Source organism: Centruroides vittatus, unplaced genomic scaffold, assembly GCF_030686945.1.
Source record: "Centruroides vittatus isolate TY-2023 unplaced genomic scaffold, ASM3068694v2 contig_979, whole genome shotgun sequence".
Taxonomy (NCBI): domain Eukaryota; kingdom Metazoa; phylum Arthropoda; class Arachnida; order Scorpiones; family Buthidae; genus Centruroides; species Centruroides vittatus.
This window is the reverse complement of record NW_027122650.1, coordinates 1,666,473-1,693,770: the sequence shown is the minus strand read 5'-3', so window position 1 is coordinate 1,693,770 and position 27,298 is coordinate 1,666,473. Positions and strand designations below refer to the sequence as shown.

Sequence of the window (27,298 nt, the reverse complement as noted above, 5' to 3'; positions counted from 1 at the left end):
AAATCCATTGAAGTCGTTCTTGTAAGACCACAAGAAAAAAAGAAAACTAAAAAATAAATTTGGAAGATATTTAGTTTAAAGAAATGTTATTCTAAAAGAATAACATTAATTTTAAGCTTTCAAAAAACTACAATATCCATTTATTTCATCTTGAATTTTAGCTTTATTTATATCTTTAAAAAATCAGCCCAACAACAGAATATTTTCTAAATTAAAATGCTTTATTTTTTATTTATAAACAATCGTAAATCAAATTTTATTTTTCTCCATGACAGAGCGAAAATGAAGACAAATTCGTAACACAAATATATTCGTTTTTATATAAGAATAAATTTAGTTTTTTTATGGTTAAAGTTCTAAATCCAATTAATCGAGACGAGTTCGAGTAAATGTTTTTATGTATCGTGTAAGTCAATTTTTTCTTCTAGATACAATTTTTGATTAAAAATGACATTAAAGATTGACGAGCATCTCCACTTTTATATCAAGTGATGCTCCTAAACTTTAGATTGATCAGATCGTATCGTGTGACAGTCTCATCCAGATAAAACGAGTGTTGCAATGGGTATGTGACAGATCTAAGTTGTCCCCATAGACCACTACCCGATTACCTTCTTATACTTCCAAGTCTAAATCTCTTCTGCAGAATATCCTCAGCTGGATGGATCCTATGGAATATGTCTTGTAATTTCGTGTATTCTTTCTTTACTTCTTCTAATAATACCCATATAGACATAATTTGTTTCGTTTCTACATAATGCATCACTTCTCAGCATCTTCGCTCCTTCCCGCATCACTGATGTCGGAGAGAGATTCTAAAATGCTGTCTACGACTAAACATATTTGCATGATTTTAAATCAATTTTTGTATAAAATAATCATTAAATTATATATAATATACATATTTTTTCCATTTTAAATATAAAATATTGTGTTTAAAGCTAAATTCAAATTAATTCTGTTTAATTATTATTTTTAATTATGCTCCAAGCAACTAAACTGTGAAAAGTTTCGTAATTGGTTTCCATTTTATTAAAATAAAAATGCTTAACGAAGAAACTCGATTAAAAATTTTATTCTTTTCTCATTAAAATAATTATTTAGTAAATATTGAGTTATTCGTCTTTTAAACATTTTTTCATCTTATGTTGATTTGAAAATTTAAAATCCTCACTTCTTTCATTCATGGGGTTTTGAGGATGATTAATATGAGATTTGAGCATTTATAATACTCCAAATTTAGATAATTTTGGGGTTTTCCAAAGTTTCTCAATCTCTCTAAGAACAACATTAAGATTTTGTTTTTCAATTCTTCTTCTGGGAGAGTATTAACAGATTTAAATCTTCTAATCCTCTTTTAGAGTTGTTTGAAAATTATAAACTCTTCAACTCTTTTAATGGGGAATTTTCGTACTTTGAATTTACCAATTCTAATTGATTTGGAGGTTTTAAATCTTCCAACCTATATACATCTTTTTCAACATCTTTACTCTTTTCAGCAGAGGTTTCGATTCTTTAAGCAAATGATTTTTGATTTGCTTCTTCTAATAGAAGATTTTGAAGGTTTAAATTCTTCAACCTTCTTTCTAGAAAAGAGATTAGGAGTTTTAAATTCTCAATTCTCTTTTACAGGATTTTGGAGGTATCAAACCATCCGACTCTTCTGCTAAGAAATTTCGATGATTCTGTATACTTCAACTCCACTTATAGAGAATTTTAGAGATTTGAATCCTACAATGTATTTTACAGAAGGTTTTACGGTTTTTAATCCTTAAAATCTTCAAAAAAATAAAATTGAAATGTTTAAAATTTTAATCCTTCAACTCGAAACTCTTTTTTAAAAATACATTTTTTGAGTATTGTACATAAAATATCCAAAAATATATTTTTTTACCATCAATAAAACATGTAAAAATATAAACTTTTTCAATATTTGAGTCAAATTAAGATATGTAGATGCTTTATTCTCTCCTTCCTTTGAGAAATTTCAATATTTTGATAGTATTCTGTTTATGGAATTCGTGCATAAAATTTTAAAAAGAAACCTGTCAAAAGTATACTTAAGCAGTTTTTATCAGGACCAAAATTCGATTCCTCCAGAAGTACATCAATTTATGTGATTTTTTTGGATTTATCTTGTCAAAGAAATAAAATGTCTTAGTAAAATGTAAAGTTTATTTGCATTGATTACATTATTCTTACACGTATGTACTTATATGCATACTTAAAAATTCAATATAAACAAATATTTATTGTTAAATTTAAGAATAAATTAAATTAAATTTATGATTTGTAATTTAAAATTTTATTCTAACAAAGAAATTAACGAAAATTTGCATAATTTGAATAAAGAAATTCTCTCTTATTACTAGAAAACCGAAGAACTTCTAAAAATATACGTATAAATTTATAAATTTTAATGTTATTAATAAAAAAATTAACGTTTAGTTAAATTTTAAGCTAATTAAACTAAATTTTTTGTAATTTTATTAAATGATTTTTAAAAATTGTTTTAAAAAATTATCTTGAAGTGTCGTATAACAATATACATATTTATTATATAAAAATGTGTGCTATTATTATTCGTTAAAAAAATTAATAATAATTTAACGCGATTAATTTTATATTTTAAAAAAATTATAGCATTTTTAATTAAATTATTTATTTACTTTTTTTTACAAAAATGCCAACCTTAATCGATTTTAAAGCACGCTACTAAGTAACAATTCGATTTTTTCTCCTCCTCCTCCTCCTGCTTTTTTGGGTCTAATGATACAATAAAAATTATTTGATAGTGATAAATTTTTAATATAAATAACTAAAAAATTCTCAATATTTTTTTTTATTTTATATTATTTAAATGTAGTAATATTTATGAATTTTTCGTACGTTTCAGTCATTTTTTTTGAGTTGGCATGGTAGTATTGGCTTTTTTTTGTTCATTTTTTATATTAAAATTATAGAAAATGATCTAAAATGATAAATAACATTGAGAAAAATGATACATAATGCTAAAAACTTGAAAATTTTAAGCTAAACATAGTTGAACAACTGCTTTAAAGAATTAGTAACTAGTTTCGACTCGTTTAGAATTTTTTTTTTTTTTTTTTTTGCTTTAATAGATCCATTAAATACATTTATTCTACTTGTTTAATAATAAATATTTGTAGAAAAAGCGAATTTAGATAGACTACACAGCATTTAAATTTCAACGCCCGGCTCTGCGCAACGAGTAATTAGAAACTAACTGGTGAAGACAAACAATTTTCATAAAATACATATTTCAATGGTGAATTTGAACGATTAAGTTAATGTGTTTCTTTCAATAGATTATTAGCAACATGCTGCTGAGGTTTTAAAAAAATAAAAGATACGTTTGCCAGTTAAAGATTTAGTTAAGTTCATCCCTTACTCTGTGAAGACCCCAGATTGCTTGGAGTAGAACGAAGAGACAGGCAATGACATGGATTAAAGTAGTTGATTTACGGTGCAAGATAGAAGATTTTCTCTTTGGCTTACCTCCTGTCCACAGATTAGGACAGACGGTCGATTTTATAGATCACTTGGATCGGTTTAGTTTCAGTTAATTTGTCGTTTGCCACTTATATTTAGTGAACCTGCTCGAAGCGAGTACAAACCAAACACATTATTTTTATTCCATTTTTGAGTTTTTTAGAATCTAAAAAATGATTTTTTTGATAATACATTTCATAGAAAATCTATTTCTTTTTATTTTGAGGGTTTAAAAAATGGTAATGATCCTTCTAAAACAAATAAAATCCGATAATCATTTTAAATGTTTCTATAGCTTAAGCTTTCGAAAATACTAAAGAATGGATTTTCGTGATGAGATTTCTTAGCAAATTGCTTTTAAAATTCGGAAAAATTGATTTAAACTATAATTTACGATATGTAATTTAGTTTAATTTCATTTTAATTATTAAATTTATATATAATTATCGAGCATAATGATAGTAATTAGATAAATCACGGTTTGATTAAAGATATGATATTTTAATAAATTTATTAAGCAATTTTAATATACCTAATGTAACTTTTCACTCTAGAAAAATTTAAATTTGTGAAAGTAGATTGAAGACAAACTAAAAAGGTGGACATAATCAAATTTAAATAAAATAAAGTAGTAGACAAAATCAGATTTAGATAATGTAAAGAGGTAGATAAAGGTCAAATTTAAACAAAATAAAGAGACAGACAAATTAAAAATATAGACAAAATAAAAGAGTTAGATAAAGTAAAGCTATAGACAATATAACGAGGTAAATAAAATAAAATGTAGACGAAAGTAAAGACTTAGAAAGAATAGAATAAAAAGTAAAAATATAGAAAAAATTAAGGTAAAATTTGGAATTTTAAATATATATATACATATCTTTATTTTTGCAATAATACTTAGGCAAATTTTATCTTGTTATAATTTACAAAAACATTATTTTTGTAATAATAATGGGTTTGTAAATTTGATTTTCGTCGTCTAATAAGCATTTGCATTTTGTACAATTTCGAAATATTTTTATTCAGAAAAGTAGAAAAAGAAGAAGAATAAATGTAGACTAAGCTTTTATTCTCGTTACTAGAATCATTATTTTTCATAACAATCGTTAATGATCCTGACAAATCTCTTACATACAAAGGTACATACAAACGAATACAAATTGCTTATGTAACTAACTGCATCTGTGCATGTAAAGTGAATGTCGTGTCTCGTATTCGAGTAAAGAATTTTATAAATATTTTAATTTATTAATTTAAAATATTTTTATATTTTAAAATTTTATAAAATTTTCTTTATTAAAATACAACTTCTTTGACTGTAAAGTTGGATTTTCTTTTCGAATCTTAAACTAAAATAAACTTACAAGTTGTATAAATTATACATTAAAATCTTTCTAAAGTTAACCGTAATTGTATTCTTTAAAATGAAAACTAGAATTTAATTATTTAGAATTTTGATCATGTTTTCTCTTTTTAATAAGAGGAAATATAAATATAAATATTAATGGAGAGAAATTTTATTTTCTATGTCAAATACCCAATGAAGTGGCTCATTAAAAATTAAGTCTATCTTATAAAACAGAGATTAGATTGCTCAGGATGTTGCCTTTCTCAGATTACTTCAGCAATAACTAATTTATTTAATTGTCAGAAACATCATGATTATTTTTTGCTTAGTTTCATCTTACACTTAGATATAAACAGATTATTGTAGACTGATGATCACTAGAGAAAGATAAATTAGAGATTTGCAATGATTATCTCTTGTTAGTAATTTGTTTCCTTTTTTAATTGTTTAAATTAATTTTTATATATAAAAAGCAATATTCTAAGAACGATTTAATTGTCTAGAATTAATGTTTTTTTATTTTTCGAGGGAGGAAAATAATTATTTTATTTTTATTTAGATATTAAAAAATATATTATCAAACTGATTCCTAACCTTTTTAAAATGTTCAATTTAATTGTAATTTGAGAAATTATTAAATATTATTACCAAAGAAGAAGAATATTTGGATGATGTTGCTTCATTATCCCAGCAACATCACTGCATATTTTCAATATAATTATAAATAAAAAAGATTTATTGTTTGATTAAGAAAAACGTAAAAATGAGTTGGAGTAATTCTGCTCCATCTCTCCAACATTAGTCAAATTTTCCTATTAATATTATATTCTTGCTAGTAGAAAACTGTAATAGGATATTGGAGTGATGTAGCTTCATCATTCTAACATCTTACTAAGTGAATTTGAAATGATGGAGCATCTTCATCATTTCGAATTAAAAAACTAATTCAAAATTTTAAAATATTTATTCTTTTGTGAAGGAAAATAGGAAAAATTGAAGTAATCCTGCATCATCTCATCAGCATCACTCATATTTTCCTATTAATACTATATTCTTGCTAGAAGGAAACTATTATAGGATGGTGGAGTGATGCTGTCCCATCTCCCCAACATCACTCAAACTTTCCTATTAATACTATACTCCTTCTAATAGAATGTTAGAGATATTGCACCATAACTTTGACATCCATTAAAATTAATTAGGAAAAAATGAAACAACAACTTCATTTCAGGTTATGAATATAAAAAAAAATTCATTAAAATAAAAAACTGTTTTTGTCAAGAAAAATATAGAAACAATTTTGAATGATGCTGTTCCATCTCTCAAATTTTCCTATTAATACTATATCTATTAATAGGATACTGGGGTAATATTTCAACATCATTTCAAAGCAAATTTAGAAAAAGCAACATCATTACTCCAGTTTCTCAATATTAAAAACAAAACACTTTATTGTTTCATGAAAGAGTACAAGAACATATTTAGTTCGTTTCCTGTTTCATAATCTTTCAAAACATCATCAACTAGATTTATAGCCATAGTACTTTTACGAGAATCACCTTAAAAAATGATAACGTTCACAAAGACCACTAAACCTATTTACTCTAGTAACATCTGGAATAGATATTAATCGGGAAAAAACATATATATATATATATATATAGAACAAGGCGATAAGTTTTTAAATGATATTTAAAGATACTATATATACTAAATAATATTTCTGATACCTTATATATTACATAGATAAATTTATATAAAGCTTTAAAAAGTGTGAATTATTGTGGAGAATTTTTATGTTATGGTTTAATGCCGAGTTTGATATATCTGTTTGTAAACTACCGACAAAAAAAAAGAGGAGAAAAAGTTATTGAACATTTAGGAATCATGGAATGTCAGCTGGATATAAATTACAAAGAAATTTGTAACATGTTGTTTTTGTAAAATTCTTTTTCTTTATATTTGTAATAACTGTATGAAATATCGCTGTATAGAGTTTATGTTGGTTGATCGAAGTGTTATCTTTTACTCTGGTATTTTCTATCGTTTTGGATTCATATATTTACTTTGAATCTTTTATTATTATTATTTTTATTTTTTAATATTCTGCACTATGATCTTTAGAATAATTTCAGATTTTTCTTGTTTTAAACCGTCTTTATCTTCGTAATAATTTAACTTATGCTTTCATCATTATCATCATCATTTGCAGCAGTTACCAATTCAATGTTTAATGTAAGGCCTCACCGAGTTTACCCCACTACTTCCTATCTTCAGCCCTTGTTTATCTCCTCTATAAAAAAAATTACATTTTTTCGTATGTTTTCTTCCTTTTCCTATAGGTATGAACTCTAAAGCATAAGTTAACAGGCGACAAGAGATCTTTCCTCTCCTATCACTTGTTAACTTATGTTTTATGATTATTTTATTAATTATCTAATACGTTTTAATTAACTATTCTTTAATTTTTATGTAATTATAATAATATATTGTCTATAATAATGTAAATTTTCGCTTCATATATTGATCGAGATCTATAAGTTGAGAAGCTTTACTCGGATGGCTTCTTATATTGTCACAATTATATTTTATTTTATTCGCGCGTGGTGGTGCTCAAAATGTTTTTCGTGTGTCTTGTGATTACGTCACTTTCAACGTAGTTTGTTCTTGGCAAACTACTAAAATAGGGCGTTGTAATGGCACAGAAGGGTGTGCCATTTGAGATCGAACTCTTCAAGAAAATTATATTCACGAAACGTTAACGTTTTAGTTATTCCAGTTGCAAGAGACTTTGCGAACAGACAAACAAACGTATCAAATGTTAAAACTATTTATTTACTTTTCTATCGCTAAAAATGGGGAAAATTTATTATTATTTTTTTTAATCGAAAAATTAAGTGAAAAAATAATTAATTTATTATAATTTTGCAATTAAATAAACTTTCTAAATGTATTTTTGTAAATCACTTTTGTTCTAGAAATATCAAAATCGATTTTTATATAATATTTTGAAGGTTTGTGTTTATTTTTCGAATGGAGACATGAGTAAATATTCGAATTACGCAACATAATAATCGATAGTTTTCCAAATGTTTTATTAATTTCGTTTCCCGAAACTAATTAACAATTAAACAGTAAAACAATTGATTGTTCTATTTAGCCATTAATTAGTTTTTCCATAATAACAATCATATTTCCTGTTACTAAACGATAACTAAGGTTAAAACAAAATCAACAATTTTTATTATTTTATTAAGTAAATTTTATTTTCATGTCAATAAATACGTAAAATATCTTAATGAATATAAAATATAGAAGTTTTCCAACCTCCATTTACTCGATTATTAGTTTTAATGGTTTTTTTGGAGATCGCGATCTACAGGTTGTGAAGTTAACTTTCATTCTCAAATAAGTTCTTTAATGCTTTAAAATTTTAATCTATATTGTTTGAACGGTTTGATTCATAATATTACACATCAGTGAAAGGGTTGAGATCTTATTTATTCTAGAATACTTCACCTTGGTTATGAAATATATGTTTATCATATCTTCGCCATTTTCTGGAAGTTGCAAGATTCAATATTTTCTATGCGACTGTACGTATTATATGTAAAATTTAAACTAAAATAAAATTTCCATTTTCGATAACGGAAAAAAGTTTTCCTGTAAGGCAGCTGCTGATACATGTTAAACTTTTCCAAATGTTGGCATTGTTTTTAAACATTTTCAGAAAGTAGAAAATACAATGATAAAGAAAAATATATTTTTTCTTCTAAAAAATTAAAGATTAATTTTTTAGTATTTTTTCATTTAAAAATATTAATAAATTAAAATACATTAAATTTTTTTCTTTAGATAAAATCTCTTTGTACTGTAGTATGATAATTATAATTGTCATTATCAATCTTTCTACATTAAATTGCATTCTTTTCCATCTTCCATCATTTTCACATTATTTATACTATTCGTACGTAGCATCTTCTTCGTACGACTCTAGTTATTTCTTAAATGATAACTATCGTGGATAAAATACTATCGTGGATATATTTTTATATAAAAGTATATATAAAAACATTATATTAACTTCTGCAAATAAGAAATTGATTAATATAAAACTAAATAAAAGTATAAATAAAATAATTTCAATTTAAAACAACACAAGGTTCATGATTTTCCTTCATATTTCTATAAATCATATTTTCTTTTCGTTCTTTATTAATTATACCTTTTTAATATTCGTATTAATCACATTCTTTTTCCATAATTTTATGTCATACATCCATTCCATAATTCTCTTTTTCATATTTATAACGGGCATACTTTCATAGTACTATCAATCATGCTTCTCTGCTAATCCTGTCAATCATACTCTTTTCATAATCCTGCCAATCGTATGATTTCTATAGTCCTTGCTCCTGATACTCCCCCCCTCTCTCTCTTCACAATACCTTTATTTGTAATCGTTTATAATCCTACTATTCATACTACTTTTGTAATCATGTTAGCCGTATTATTTTCGTAATCCAACCAATTCTATTATTCTATAATGTTGTTAGACATGCTTCTACATGATTTTATTAGTCGTATTCTTTCTATAATTTTGATTGCTGTACTCTTCTTAGCGCTTCTAATCGCATTATTTTCATACTCCTTTCATAATCTTGTTATTAGTACTCTTCTTTATTCTTCAGATCAGTCTTTACACAATGCTTCTGCTTATAATCCTTCCATTTACACTCGTAACAGCATATTCTATGCTGTTCTGCCGATAATACTGTTTGTAATCTTACTAATCCACGCTCTTCACGATCTTTCCATTCATACTCTATAGACCCGATTATGCTTTTCTCGTAATGCTAGTTGCAGTTTTCTATAGTCCTGTCATTTATATTCCTTTCGTAAAATCCGTACTATTTTCATAGTCTCGGAACATAACCGGAATTGTAAGTTTATTCGTAATTGATCCACTTGTTGAAAACTTTAACCTCAATTGCCAAAAACGTTCGACGACTGGCAAAAGAAAAAAATGGGGAGAAAGAAGAAGAAGAAAGGAAGAAAAAAAGGCAATTTTCGTGTTTGGCATGGAAAGCGGTGGAAGTGCGAAGTGGCCTTTTTTCTGCTGAATGCGAAAAAGGAAAGGAAACTCGGTTTGGCTATTTTGTGATGGTCAAAATACGAAATTGGCTTAGATCTTTTCAAACGATTTCGATAATCTTCTGTATTCTTTTTATAAAATACGTAAAAATTATTATTATATTAGGATTTTACTACAATTTCTACTTGTTTTTTTTTGGCTGCAATTTGAGAAAATTGCAAACCTATAAATTTCCACTATCTGTTTTTACTTAATCTCAAGAACGATGTTAGATAGATGAAAGTCGAGACTAGATATGAAAAGCTTAGGGGCAGGAGGCCCCTGATTAACTATATACGAACTTCTGGTATAAACCGGAAGTCATGTGATTTCAATTCAGAACGGAGATAAATAGATAGCCGGCATGACTCTGTTATCAGAAAAAGTATGATGTACAGGGGCAAGCCACTACTAATTTGAGGTGGAGAACATATATTTTAAATTAAATAAATTAAAAAATATGATTAAAAATCGCAGCCCGGCATTGTGACAATTCACAATAATTTTTTCTTGTTTCACTTCTTTTTCTCTCAAGATAAAAGAGAAAATCAACTAAACAGAGAAAAAGTGAGAAAGAAAACCCTAAGAAGAGTCACCTCCCTTAAAAGAAAAGGAAAAAAATTCTCTTTTATGAAAGTGAGAGGATAATTTTTAGTAATTTTTTAATTACTTAACACCTTTTTTAGTAAGTTTATAACCCCCTAAACTACTAAAAGAAACCTTCTCTCTCTCAAGAGAAAAAAGAGGACAACCACTAATCTATTAAAAAACAATTTCAAGACATATTTTTAGAAAAGAAATTACAAAAAAAAACTCAGATGTAAGACAAACAATATTTATGACTTATTGTTTATATTTATTTTATAAAATAGAAAAATTAAATTAAGGAAAAATAGTCAACATAATAACACGATTTTGATATTTATTAGAAAGGGGAATTTAATCAAAGAGAAGATATTTTCAGAGAATATTCAGTTAAGATGAAAGTCATTGAATATAGAATTTAATATATTCATCGATGATACAGAAATTTCCTCTATTTAATATAATAATTAATGTTTAGTTTGAAGCTTTGAAGATTTAAATCGATTATCTTCTCTTCGATGGTGATAAATATTGTGATTAAATAAGTCGAATTTACACTGCAAACTTGGATCAACTTTTCATATTTATTATATTATTTGAATTATAAGATTATATATTTTACTACTCAACATTATTATATTTTATTCTAATGAATTCATTAATAAATTTAACTCCTATGCAATTATATACAGAAAATATAATATTTATTCATAATTATATCGAATTTTATCATCAAAAATCACTATATTTTGAATAATTTTTTTGTTTTTTGTTTTATTCTATTTATATAAATTCGAGTTATTTATTTTATTTTATTTTTATACTTTATTTTTAGATTTAATTATTCATTATATTCTGTTTACCTGGAGAAAAAAATTTCGAATTTTTCATTTTTAAATCAAAATTTAGATCGAAATTATTAAATTATTTTACTTTATAGCTTTTTTCTAGATTTAATTATTTACGTTTTTTATGGAAAAAATAAACTTTTACTGATTAAAATTGTGTATTTTTTTAAATATAAACAATTAATAAATTTACAACATTAAATATCAAAGTTATTTAAAGCAAAAATTTAGATTCAAACATCAAAATTTAAATCAACAAATCATTAAATATTTTACATTTAATTATTTAGTATTTTGGTTATTTGAAAGGGGATGAAAATTAGAATTTTTTGATGTTTACATCAAAACTACTTACGGTATTAAACATCAAAAGGCTTTAATTTAAAAAAAATAAAATTTTTTGATATTTAAACTGAGATTTTTTTGATATTTTTAAGTTCTAATTACATCTTTCATTTAAAAAAAATGTTTATGTAGACTAATTAAGTTATTATTCGTACTTAAAAATTGTCGTCGGAAACAATAATTCGCCTAAGTTAAGATGAATCACTAAATGTTCGTATATTGATTTTAAGAATTAATTAATTAAATATTTTGAACTGGATTTATAATATTATTATTTTTATCTCCTCTTTGCAGGGGATTTATTAGATAATTTTATTGATGTTAATGAGTAATCATTTAGATGTTTATCAATGCTGTCAAAATTCTAGAACTTATTTATCTTCTTCCTAGCGCTTATTCTAAAAAGAAAATTTCCTCAAAATTATTTATTTTTTTAAATAATTTAATTACAAAAGAAAAATCACTTTATCTTCAATTCCAAAAACCTTGTCTTGATTTTCTAGAAAATTATCATCAAATTATTTTTATTATTTGATCGTCGAAAGATTTTCAATGATTTAATTTTAGTTTTGAATGCTAATTTTAATTTTTGAAATTGTTTTTTGGGGATTTAAAAATGTGGAATTTAAAAAATAAAAATAATTTTAATTTAGCACGTATAAGGATTTATTTTAGATAATCACAAAGATTTCTACGGCCAAAAAAAACCACTAAAATTATCATTGTATTTAAAACTTATCGTTGGGAACGATAATTTATATAAATAATTTTTATTTAAAAAAATCTTGCAACTTCTCTGTTCAGAGAGTTCTTTAAGTTATTTTTTTTCTCAATTTAGTGGTTTCAAAAATTCTTTGTTTTCAGTGGATGCAGAAAATTTTTTCTTTTTAGTAGTTTCAATAAAAGGTTTCCTCTACTTACCGGTTGCAAGAATTTTCCTCCGTTTCCTCTGTTCCGTCTGGAATTGCCCTGTGTCCAGTTTTTAGTGGTTCTTCAAGAATATTCATGTTTTCTCTCTGTCCTCCGTTAAGAAATTTTTCCGATGTTTCTCTGTTCCTTCTCTATTTAATAGCATCAAAAAGTTTCCTTTGTTTACTAGTTTCAAAACGTTCTCTCTTTAGTAGTTGCAAAAAAAAAAAAAATGTTTTCAGTGTAACGATAAGAATCATTAAACGAAAGAAAATTTTTTGGTGTTATCCAAAATGCGAGCCTATTCAATTCCTAAATAGAAAACATTCATAAACACGCTCTTTAAGATTCATTGATCTATGCGAACAGATGGAAAATAAATCATGTTCGTTGGCAACAAAATGTCAAATCCTTACAATGAAAACTCGCATTCGTTTGAGCGCATCAAAAATAAATTATTGATTTACTTGTTAATATACGGTAACAATAATTTAAAAGTAAAGAAATATGTAAATATAAATTTAAAAATTAATTTATTGTTTGTAATGATTTGTCTGTATTCTAAAAGTTTTTTAGTCTATACGTAAGTATAGTCTATATAGGTATTACAGCAAGTATAATGCTTATCATGATAAAACACAGTGCACGTTGTATAATAGGCTACTGTATCGGTTATTAGAATACAAATTATGAATGCTCCGCATCGTATACGCATTATGCCAAGCATTCTATTTAAGATATATGCTTACTATAATATGGTAACTGCTTAGCATTGTGTTGATATCTGCTTATTATAGTACAATACTTCTTTACCATGGTGTTATATTACTTACCGTAATATGTTTGGTTACTGTACTGTGACACCTGCCTGCCAAAATGCATACTTACTAGAGTGTGTAATGTGATATTAGTTAACTATAGTGTGGTATATGCTTATAATATATGATACTTGTTTACCAAATACTTACCATAATGCATTTACTATAGTACGGTATACCTTTACCGTAATATATTTCTTTATCTTAGTGTGTAATGTATGCTTACCATAATCTTATATTATTATGGTAAACATCCTGCTAACTATAATATGTTTATGTGCTACTCATTAATGAGTTTATAATGATAAGTTTTATTTATTTTTATTTGAAATTTTCTGATTAACATATTTAATCTATAAAACAAATTTTAAACATCAATTGAATTCAAGAATGTTACTTTAAATATTTATAAATCTCATTAAAGAAACAAAGGGAGGGAGTTTAATGTAGATAATAATTTATTCTTATCATAAATACTTCTAAATATTAATAAAGGCATTTTATAAAATGAAATTAAAGTCAAGAATCTTTAAAACATTTTGCAACTGTTTAATTTGATTAAATAATTTAATTGAAAATTTAAATAAGTAATTATAAGTATAGATAATAAATGTACAAAGATATTTTCATTATATTAAAACTTGAAATTTTGCATCCATTGTAAAGAATTATAGCCTTTAGGTTCATTTTACATTAAGTTCAATGATTTACCGAATGAAAATTAAGAAAATAATACAGTTATTATAACTGAAAATTCAAAATAAATTATTTTAATTATGAGTCATATGTAAAATATTAAATGTAAAATACTATTTTAAAATAGGAATAAATTCATAAAATATTCTTGAACGTTACTCTGTATATTTCGAGTAGAAAATACAATAGTACAGTAAAAATACAAACTCTATTCTATATTAACATATTTGTGAGTCTCTAGTTGGCTATGTCAGTGCCCCTTCACCAATGGGAATCGACGTATTCCCCAATGATCGTAAGTGATATGACTCTAGATAAAACTCCAGAGTCGTGGTTCTCTCCAGTTTCCTCCATTAATAATGGTCGAATGCAAACCTCGCCCTCGAGTGTACTGCGAGTGGCAACTAAAGAATATAGTCGAAAGTTTCCTTTCTAGATAGTTCACATAGAATATGATGTGCAAGAATTACAGTTCTTTCAGTCGTGTGAACTAAGAACTGCAAGGAGAACGATTCTTGGTTCACTAATAAGTGCAAAAATTACTGTTCTTAGTTCGCACAGAAGAAATATTCGTATGAATTATAAATTTTAATTCATACGAATTATGGTTTTCAAGTACTGCAATTTTTGGTTCATCAATTAGTGTATGAATTATAATTTTAATTACACGTGGAATGATAACCGCAAGAATATCAATTATTGTTCACTAAGTACAGAATTCAGACATTTAGTTCGTAACTTCGCATTTGTAAGAATTGCAATTCTTAATTCATGAATTAGTACAAAAATTATATATATTTTTAATGCACATAATGCAATAATTGCAAGAGTAGCAATTGTAGGTTTGTTGTTAAGTGCAAGAAGTACTTTTCTCAGTTGGTACATTATCTGTATGAATTGCAATTATTGTTTCATGTAAACTATGCACCAAAATAATTCGCTTTTAGCCTAAGTAAATAATCAGCGAAGAACAAATATTCCTCACGCGAACAATCTAATACATTATTATTAATAATAAATGATAAGTTTCTATATAAATGTTCAGTAATTAGCAATAAAGGTTTATTTTTTATGTTTATGAGAATGATTAAATGAATAAATGTAGTTGATACTTTTATAAGGTTGTTTCTCCAAATGGCTTCTATCTGTATCAATTCACTCGCATAATAAGTTATGTATTATGGAAAAGGGGAATTATTGAATAAACAATTAGTCTTGCTATAATCCAATTATACGTAGCAGTAACTGATATGTAACACTTATTATATGAATTCTGAACTAGTTAAGTTAAAAAAAGGGTGGAAGAAATTCATAGTGAACTCGTCTTGCAGTAGGCAAAGAACTCTTAAAATAATTGCATATAAAATTTGTAAAATCTTACAATTTATTGAGGATTTTGTTACAGACAGTTCTATGCAAAAAATGTATAATAAATTGTAGAGTATGTTATTAAAAATAGATCTGACAGATCCTGTTTACTGATATAAATTACTATATTCTAATAAATTAATTTTTACATGTTAATTAAAATATATTAATATATATTCTAAATTAATAGATTCTACAGAATAATGCTTATGAGATAAATTCTCTACAGCTTATATGCAATGATGTAAATAGTACATTGTGTAAATCCTGTGGACTATTTTCAAGGATCTACACGGTGTAAATAGTAAATCTCGTATATTCAGTGATGCACGCTATATATTCTGTACACTCTATAGCAATGGTGTTAATAATAACAACCTTTGTAGATCCTTTGAAACTACAAACATGGTATCCTGTCGATCCTATAACAACGGAATAAATTGTAAATTGCATATATTCTATTAAATTTCGTAAATGTGTCCTGTAGATCCTTGGACAATGGATCTACAGGATATGACATATGACAATTTGCACCATTGCATAGAAGCTACGTGCTTTACATTTGCATCGTAGCTCCTGTGAAATGATGCAAATTGTATGCCATAGATTTTGTAATAATGATAATTTATCGATTAAAACATAAATGTATAGAATAATTTCACGATAACTACAAACTGTTCTATCAGGCAGGACAGGAACTTACTTAATTGCCTTCAAACGTCTAAAAATTGTAATATAATATAATTCCGTTTTATTCGATTGTTAAACTCTTAAAATTCGATTTTACAACGTTTAATTTATTTATTACTCATTATCTTAGTAAAGACGAATCCTTTTTATGTAAAGAAATTCTTCGTTAAATACTTAAATAGACGATTTAGAATGATAAGGAAACGTTCGCTCGACATCTTATTATTCTCTAACAACAATTGGTGCAAAACAAAATTAGTTAATTGCTACATGCAACGCTCAGTTAATTTAACGACAAACGATGTGATCATCGAGAATAAAGAAGAAGAAAAAGAAAAAAAGTAAATAAACAAGATGCATTAAAATTAAACTGAATCGAAACATTATAAAATTAGGAAAAATAATGAATGTGTTTTGGTATCTGATGCCAAATTCATTACAAAACTAATTAATTTGTTGTCCTCGATCGATGTCACTGATTTTCTAATCATTATTTTAAAATGATGAACTATCACTAAGTAAATTTATAGTCTTTAATGACTTGTTTATTAGTTATATAACATATATTTACAGTTTAATTATAATATAATTTTTTTTAAAATTATTTAAGAAAAAAAAACTTAGAAGAATTTCAATTTAATTTTCTGAAGTCAAGAATCAAAATTAATCTAAGTTTTTATGATTAAAAAATGGATTTCGAATCGATAATCGATAGCATAATGTTCTGTGTATCTGAATGAGATATTTTATTCTAAAGGAGAAGAAGGATGAACCTTACAAGAGCTAAAGTACGAGTACACGATTTTCACAATGGATGTTCGAACGCCTTTCCTTCAAATGACTCAATTGATCAGCTAATTGAATGGATTCTTTCGTTTGATGGCAGAGAAGAGCTGTTCATCCCCATCTTTCTACTAATTCAGCAAATTAAAAAATAACTAAAACTTATCATTAAAATATAATCAAGAAAAAAGATACATCGATCGTCAAGCTTTTCGTAAAAATAAATAAATTCTAACAGATTTAATTTAGAATAGAAATAATTTGAGATTAAACTTGTTTTCTCAACTAAGGGATCGCGAACTAAGTTTCTCGTTAATAGTCTTTTGTTGGTTGAAGGAGGTTGGGAGAAAACTCTGTACAAGATTATCTCTTATAACGTAAGGTCCGCGTTAAGTTGTATTGATATTTATAGAATTATAAGAATTTTTCTATATATAAACTATCGAGAAATTCTTATTTTTCCTCTTCATTCGCATCTTAAAAATGATTTCTTTCTATAGATTTCCGTTATCTCATAGACATAGAAGACAAAAGAATTTGAGAGGTTTAATACATCCAATAAATTGGAGATTATTATCTTTTTTTATTATATTATTTTTTCAAAGGTTATTGATTGTATCTTTAATATTTTAACAATAAATGGACATTAACTATATTTTTTTATGGTTAATAGTATATCTACATCATCCACACGAATCTGACAACATCGATATGAACATTTCTCCGAAGCGATTTAATTTTGGCGACGTTAAAATTAAAATTTATTTAAATAAAATTTTATTTAAAACTTCCTAAATTAATTTATAATTTTCTTCTTCATTTTATTTAATTTATTCGATCTAAAAACATAATTTAATTATCTACTTATCATGTGTAGATCATTAAGATATATTATCATTCAAATACTCATCTCCGTCTTCCGGAGTTTTCTTGAATTTTTCCACGTAAAATTTTTGGAAGAGAAAAAATATATATATTAATTTTTTCCATATTTTACGTTTAAAAAATTCTTGAATAATTTAAACTTTAGGTATATTTTTTTATTATTTTTTTAAGTCATGAATTAAACTATGGTGTTTACATATTTCCATATCTTTCACTCTTGTAAATATTTTTATTCTGTATTTTTATAAAATTAAGACATTTATTTTAAGTTTTTTAAATTTCATATTATCAAAAAAAGTTTCTAAGTTAGCTTTAGTATTAAACGTTCTGGTGATATTTTCTGTAAGAAATAAAATTTCAAATATATTCTGTAATTTTTGTGACTATTTTTTTTATTTTAGTGGCTGAAAAATTTTGGTGCTATAACAAAATAATAAAAAATAGAGTGACAAAAATTTTTTGGCTATTTTTACGGTGGTTTTTTAAAAATTTTCTTACTGATGTTGGAGTTTTTGGACCCTTCAGAACTTTTGATACTCTTATAACAGTAAGGATATAAAAGAACATCAACAACATCAAAAAATGATGCTACTAAGGTTCTTTGATAGTTTGGATTCTCTCGATAATCTTTGATATACTTCATGCTCTTACACTCTAGTAATTTTGATGCTCTTGATGCTCTTTGTTAACTTGATACTTCCGATGCTCTTGATGCTCTTGATACTCTGGTAACTTTGATACTTCGATGCTCTTGCCATTCTTCGGTGGTTTTTTACTGTTGTTGACACGATTTTTCAACTATTTAGCCAGCAATTTTTTTATATTCTATTCTTTAAATTTTAATATTAAAATTTTTACTCAGATGAATCACTACACTACCAAACTTCAGGTACTTTCGAGTGATAATTAAAAAACATTAAAAAAACAAAACTAATTTCTCCAAACATTAATTCAACTCTTTCTTGGATTAATTGAAAAATATTTCAAAAAATTTACTTTAAAGTTATTGTTTACGCGGTAGGAATCAGTTTAATTGAATAAGAATTAACAAATTGGAGAGAAACGATCAGCTTCTACTCTATACCCATTTGGAAATCGTCAACACAGATTAATGAAAGAGTTTTTCTTATTGCTTTTTTTCTCCTTTTTTCCTTTCTAATTTAGCATTTTTCATCTTTATTAATTAAAATTCACTATCTATTATAAACAGTTGTTTAGCTTTCATTTGGTGGAATGCTGCGCCTCCAGCAGTTTTCTCATCTAATTAACAGGGACTAGGGAAAGACTACAGATAAACTGCTTTATCTGTTGACACAGGTATGCTCACGAATTGAATGCGACGTATTGGAAAAACTCCTTCACAATTGGACATCTATTAATTGGCTTATTGGAAACTCGCTTTTACCAGGAGACGTGTAACTTCGATGTTGACACAGCTGTCACTAGAGACACACTTCTTTAATTATTGCTATCTCTGACATGTCAATCAAGTTATGAAGAAACTGAAAAACCTGAACGAATTATTTGATTTATCATCCGTCAATTATGACTATTGGGTAAAGGATTTTTTTCCTCTTTTTTTTCAAAAAATAAACTTTATTTTTAATAAGTGTCGAATTGAATTATGAGGAATATGTTGGATAAAAATAGCTTTATTGACAGCAAACACTAATTTGAGTAAGATGATTCTTGTGACACTAAGCATTAACTAGAAAGGATGATTCTAGTGCAATAACCACTAATTTGAGAGGATGATTCTAGTGACAATAACCACTAATTTGAAAGATGATTCCAATTACAATAAATATTAATTTGAATGAGGTGAATCTAATGGCAATAAATACTAATTTGGATAAAACAATTCCAATAAGTGCTCATTTGAAAGGACTATTTTAATGGCAATAAGCACTAATTTGAACAGGATGATTCTAATGGAAACAAACATCAGTTTGAACTAGGATGCTTATAATGGTGATACTTACTAGTTTGAGTATGATTAATAGGTACAAACACATAATTTGAGTAGGATTATTATGAAAATCAGGCACTAATTTAAAGTAGGACGATTGTAATAGCAACAAGAATTAGTTTTTATAGGATTAATCTCTTGGCAGCATTCACCAAGCATTAATTTGAGTAAGATAATTACAAAGATAATGGGCATTGATATAAGTAAAAATAATATGACCATTAATAGTGATTACATCGAATAATAAAACTGAATTAAGTAACAAGTGCATTACTAAACAACACACAAGAAAACATGCGTGATATTTTCTAAATTGATAGAAAACAGAAGAATTTGTATCAAAGAGAGAGGGAAAAAATATCTCGAGATTATCAATCAAAATGTTTTGTTTAAGAATAACATTTTTTTCTTTAAAAAATAAATAAATAATTAAATTATTATTTGGCGGCTGTTTTCTATCATTAAAAAATATATAAAAAAAGGGAAACAAACTTTCTCTAAGATGCTAAATTCCAGATGTAAAAGAGGAAATCTTAATTTGTTATACTTATCATGATGATGATTTCCAGATTTAATAATTAAATTAAATTAGTTACGTGATAATAGAATGAAGATTTTTATCGATAAATTTGTATAAATAAATAAATAAATATATATATATATATATATATATATTTTTTTTTCTTTATAAAAGATGTCATGGAAAAATACAGTCACGTAAATAACGTATCCTGTTTAAAAATAAGGAATTGTTTTGCTTTATATTTCACTGTAAGTCTGACTGATGAGACGTTTACTTGGAAGAAAAATCTGATTATCTTTGGTCTTTTTTTTCTTTTTTTGTTTTTTCGGGGGGTGGTAGAAGAATCTTAGTTGGAGAAAGTTTGAAATTTACCATTGCAAATACGCTTACCATTAAAGTAAGCCCTGTTCAATCGATTTAGGTAAGGTATTGGAGAATAAATGCATTTGTTCAGTATAATTCTTCATAGATTTTTGTTATTCTTTTGCAAATTTCAAATAATTTAAATTTTGTATAATATTCTCGAATCGAAATTATGTATATATTATCCCCCCAAAAATTTATCTTTTAAGTGGAAGAAAATATATATAATAATAAAATCGAATAGCATGGTAATCAATCGAGTTACGTTCTCTTCCATTTAAATAAACGTATATGATATATACCTGTATATATGGAAATTTGGAAGTATGTGCGGCTGTCTATCCGGAAATTCTAATGGAATATGTTAAGAGTTGTTGTGGTATTATGTAATTTATTACTATAATATATTACAGTCTGTGTGCTTCTTACTGTAATTATTGCTAAATACGTCACATACAATAAGAGTATTATCATAAACAGGGGGTGGCATTCATAAATTGGAGTTGGTGGTAAATTAATAAGAGAGGATGATAAAAAACTAATAGTAGTCCTCGTTATAAAATGCCTTATTATTTATGAATTATCATCTCTTATTTTTGAAAAGTATCCATTCTCGGTTCGTTATCATCCCTATTTATAAAAATACTACTGCTTAATTTTTATTTTTATCCCTACACATTACTTTATAGTTTATTATCCTATTTATAAAAGATGCCCTGTCGCTTTATTATCAACTCTATTCATTAAACACCTATTAGTGGAGGATAATATATTAATAGGGATATATCATCCTTAATAGTATACTATCACCCATACACAAAGGGATGATACGAAGGGGTTGATAAATTAATATTCCACGCTTAAGGGGTAGTAGATATCTTTCTAAAACACCAGTATAAAGAGATGATGATAAATTAATAAGAATTATCTTTATATCAATAAATAATATGCAATTAAGGATGATATATTCTTACTAATATATTAATCTCGGCAAATAAGGATTTCATAGGGAAATAGGGAAATTTTTCATTAATAGGGTAATTCTTTTCGTACGTAGGGATAAAAAATACGAACTTAACAAGATAAATTAATGCTCTAAATTCAGGGATGTTCTATATAAATGGGGATTGATTGGATACAATTAGATGTTATAACTAATCAATAAGGATATTTTTAATCTCTCGAGTAATTCCTTTCGTATACAGAGATGAAAATAAACTTTTAACACCAGTACAGTTTATGAATAGGGAATGTAAAATTCCGCAGTCTCCTAGAAACCTTCAACACAATAATTTTATTAATTAAAAAAAAAGCAGAGTTTGCAAATAGACAAACGTACGTACAGTACAGTACATATTGAATACAAAAAGAAGTAATTTTTTTAATAGCTGAATTAAAAAGTTTTTTGAAAAATTTCACATTTACATTAACACGTAATCGTTAAACAAACGTTTTTGTTAAGTAACAATTTAACATTTTTCTCTCTTTCTTCTTTCATATATTTTGTATATAAATTTTCTTTACAATTTTTGTAATGTGCAAGAATTTATTTGATATTCGAAAAAAAATGTTTATGTGATTAAATAATCGATTAACTTTTAGGGTAGAAGCTAGTGAAAATGGTATAATTATCCGCTAACTGTTTTGCTTATCGATTAATGTCGACGAGCGAGTCGTACAAACAATTAATTGTCTACTTTTTCCTGTGTTTGGGGTGTTTCCAGATAAGTTGTGACGTCATCTGCCGCAATATTTTAATTATTTGTTTACAGAAATTAAAAAAAAGGCAAAAGTTTATTGTTTCAGACCTTTCATTGTAGATTTTTTTTGTGCGCCTGAGTCTGTCTAGGTGTGTATAAAATTCTGTTATCTGCGCTTATTGAATACTGATAAGTGAAAGTCATTTATAGAATTTCACTAATGGAGTTTACAGAAGTTTAATTTATTCTTCACGACATTATTTCTGTTAAACTTATATGTTATTATTTTTTATTTTATGCCATTATTTTTGATGTAATTTTTTCCGAATTTTTATAAAATTGTTTGCCTTTTACAATCGAATGTAAGATTTAGAAATATATACACGAAATCTGTATTTAATTCTTTATCTTAACTATATCATACAGAATCTATATCTTATAAGACCTCTTCTGCATCTGATACGATTTACATCTTATAGAGACCTTTATTCCTATAAAATATCTTATCATTTGTCATACAGGATGTATGATCTATGATCCTAAATCCTGTAAGAATCCTGTATTCTGTAAGTCTCCAAATTGTAGGATCTTTATAAAAACAACTCTTTTTTAAAATATTCATAAAAAGTTAGGAATTTCAAGACGTTGAAAGATAAATTTATAGGATAATCTTCCAAAAATACATCATTTAAGGAGTATTATGCAAGTAAATCCTTAGTTTGGTTCAATATAAAAGTTATTAACTAACCTTTGAAACCATTTTATCCTGGAGATTGAATGCACGAATATTGATTTTTTGAAACTCCTCACTCGGTTAATGGATCCTTAAAGATTGAACTTATCCTATGATAGATGCTTATACGGATATATTGCTCTTATTTTAATCCTTTTTTTAGCATTATCTTATCCTATTATCACGAATGTAGATTGTTTTCTTGCTTCGACTAATGAATCTTTATGGAGTTTATCCTTTATCCTTGCTCATCCTATCCTCATATTAATGAAATTTAACTTATTTTTAACTTACTTATATTATTTTTGTCCACACGAAAATAGAATAAGTTAATTTTCTTAAAATTAACTGAGTTATCCGTAGTTAATCACACCAAAGAATTTCAACGAAGTTAAAGTTTGATGTTGAACATCAGTTTTTCTTTCTGTTAGAAACGTTTATCTTGCTCTAAATGTTTAATTTTTCAATTAAATTTAACCATTTTAGAGTCATTTTTGTTAAAATGTTATATTTATTTATGAATAAAATCCGTCAAATGCATCAACATTCTGTAACATGCGTAAATTGTTTTGTTCCTGTTCAAAAAATATTCAAAATTTTAAATTGATATACAGGATCTGGATTAAGGATTCAAGTTGTAGGATTCTTGACAGTTTCAGGGTGAATTTCATATCGGGAAGAGCCAAACTAGCAACCTAATTGAAACTAGATTGTTAGAGAAGATGCTGGAGATCATGTTGAGTAAGTGGAGGTTCTCCAGAATTAGTATACAATGAGGATAAATTGCACTCGAAATAATTACAAAGATGCTTAAGAATTAAAGTTTCTTCGACGACCATAAAGCATATTTGGCCACAAATTTTTAAAAAAAGTATTTTCAGTAAATATAATTTAACTCTAAGCTAAATATTAATGAAAAACTCTTGGAATTAAGATTAAAATTCTTCAGGATTTGGAATTAGGATTAATAAAACGAGGCTCAGAATTAGATATCGGTTTATCTAATATTTATATCTATTCTAAGATTAAATTTAATAATTTATCGTATCCTAAACTAATCCTAGGATATTATAATCTTTGCTTAATGTTATCATTCAGATTACGCTAAGATTAAGTTAGATCTTTAGATTTATTTTATCCTATCCTAATCCCAAAGGTTTTTTTTAAAAAAATAATCCCAATCATTAATCTTAATCCCCATCCTAGATTACCTCATAGAGACGTTTTCTAAATCTTAATCTTTAATCGTACTTAATTGTAGGATTTAGGGTTTAATTTAATCCTAATTTTAAAATTTTTTCCTAGGAGTGGTTTATTAATCTTAAATATTGATCTCATTAAGTTAAATCTTTAGATTAGATCCTATCTAAAGAATAATCTAAAGTAAGAAGGATAAGAGTGTAAAATTAAATATTTAAATTAAGTTAATCGTAAATAAAAATTTACATCTATTTTATCTTCTCTAAAATCCTATCCTATCCTATCCTAATCCTAATCATAAGTATTATTATTAGATTAAGATACGACAGGACTTTAAAGGATCCTCTTTAAGGATAGATAGTTTACTCTTAATCTAATCCTAATGCATTAGTCGTATTCTACTTTTAATTTTAGATTAGGATTAGATTAAAATACCATATAACTTCACACAATTCTCGATTCTACAGATCTTTAAAGGTTGCAACATCCACGGATCTGCATAGGAGTGTTGAATATCCTTTTCTAACTTCGAATCTAACAAATCTCTAGAATAGTTTTATCCCAATGCATCATTAGATTTGTCGTTACGCTAACAAATCATTAAATTGGTCGTTATCCTAAGCAAACTTCCAGAAAATTTTACGAAAAGATACGTTAACTCTCCATCAATCAGGGGATGCAGCATCCGACAAATTCTCTTCCAAACAATTCTATAAATTTGTAAAATTCATTAAATCTATTATTATATATATATATATATATATATATATATAGAATAGAGTAGGGAGTGGGGGGTTTAAAAGTGATTCGATTAATCTATTTTACCAAAAATTTAACAAGACTAATTTTAAAGCAGGACACGTGACTAGAAACTAGGAAAAATCGATTATTGGATAAGTTGAGAAACTCGGGTACTTGACATAATTACGAGAAATTATCATTAATTATTTTGTCAAGTAAATTCTTCTTTTTCTTTTAATAAGTCATTTAAAACTGTATCACGTTTAATTGAAGTTGAAACGTTGATTCACCAGTTTATAAAAAAAAATCTCCGTTATATTTATGTGTATATATATATATATATATATTATAATTAATTAATTAATTATAATATCATTAAGTCAAATTATATTTAATTGTGTTATGCATTAAATATAGTAAATATTAAAGTTAATTATGATTAAAAGAGCACCGTTAAACGAATAAAACTTCCCTTTTTTCCTTTTCTAAAGAGAAGTTTGGCGCTTCTTTGATTTATGAGATAAATTTTGGATGATTCCTCTTTAGAGATTTCGGTTTTCTATAGTCGTAATCTCTTAAGATAACTTATAAAACTTATAATGATATAATTTATAAAGATTTAAACTCCATTTTACAAAAATATCAATTTAAAAAAGTTAGCCTATACTTATATAAAGATATATTCTTTTATCAGGAATATGCTAGACTGCTCTTAAGTATATCTTAGAAAGATCGTACTTAGAAAAGGCCTTATTTATATCTTAATAAGGTGAATATCTTAAAGTACGGTTGATATATTTTGTGATACATCTTAGAAAATTCTAGTTTATAGAATACCTTAAAAAGTATAACTCAGATCTAATTTATACCTTATATCAGAATGATACTCTTTAGAAAGCTAGAATATCTTGATAAAGATACTCGAAGAGATACTTTTATCAAGATTTAAAGCGTATTTCTACAATATAAGCTAGGTAAATATATCTTTTTAGATATCTTTGTTAAGATATAAGCTAAATTCTTACAAGTTATGCGGTAGATAAAGATGCCTTTATCGAGCTTATACTTAGAAAGATAGCTTATATCTTGATAAAAATACCTAAAACGATATATTTATCGAAATTTTCAGATATTTTTAGCTAACTTAAACCGTAGAAAATTCTAATTTATGCCTTATAACGATCGATATATCATAGAAAGATCTAGCTTACGTGATCGAGAGTTAGAGAAATCTTGTTTATACCTTTATACTGTTTTTACTTTAATTTAAATCGATAAAAGATTTTTTAAAATCCCATCCTTAAGCTACTCTAAAGATAGAAAAACTCATTTTTTGATTAACAAAATCTGATTTAAAGTGGAAAGAATTTGTAAAGAGTAAACTGATGCAACGGGATTCCGCATGCAACCTAGTAAAAAAAGAAATAAAAATAATCAAGTAATCATCGATTAAAGTATAATTTAACATTACAGCATCTCATTTACGTTTTGATTATTGATAATTAACTCATTACTGGCGATTGTTTGCCACTAATTACCTACACTAATAACCAATAATTGTTTGTTCTCACGAAAGAATCACGCTCTCCAGCAATATGACAGACATTCATCAACACCATTAGATGCGTCAGCTGTAACTATGATTTCCACTAATCACATAACAGTTATTTACTCTTAAATGTAATTTTTTCCAACTTTATAAAATACGTTTAGTTAAAAATTAGCTCACGAAGGTATATTTATATAATTATTTTTTTAATTTTTTCGTTTAATAATTAAGAACAAACGTCATTTTTCTAGGAGTTCTCTTAGAGAAAAGGTGATCTTAATTGGTTTTCTCTTTCTTTACTGAACTAGAATTAGTGTATCCATTAATACTGTAAAGACAGGTGTAAATCAGTAGAGGAATTTAATAGTTGGTTGGAGTTGAAAGCTGAATACTTTCAGCTAAAGGTCGTTAGCAACTTGAAATTTCCTCTTTACCAAGATAGAAAGGACGTGATTACTAGAAGGTCATAAAAAATTATTTTTTCTTTTATATAAAAATACACATTTAACTTCAAAAAAATTTTAATTGTATCCACTAGGCGAGTTATGCAAACTTTAAGTTTAGCATCAACTTACAAACGATTCTTTCATGTAAA

At 26.0% G+C, this 27,298-nt stretch overlaps 1 protein-coding gene across 3 annotated transcripts in view; it reads left to right on the top strand.

Annotated features, from left to right (window-relative positions):
• Nucleotides 1–27,298, top strand: part of LOC136985828 (agrin-like) — a 93,769-nt gene that overhangs the window by 39,809 nt on the left and 26,662 nt on the right. The gene's annotated exons all lie outside the window — the stretch shown is intronic.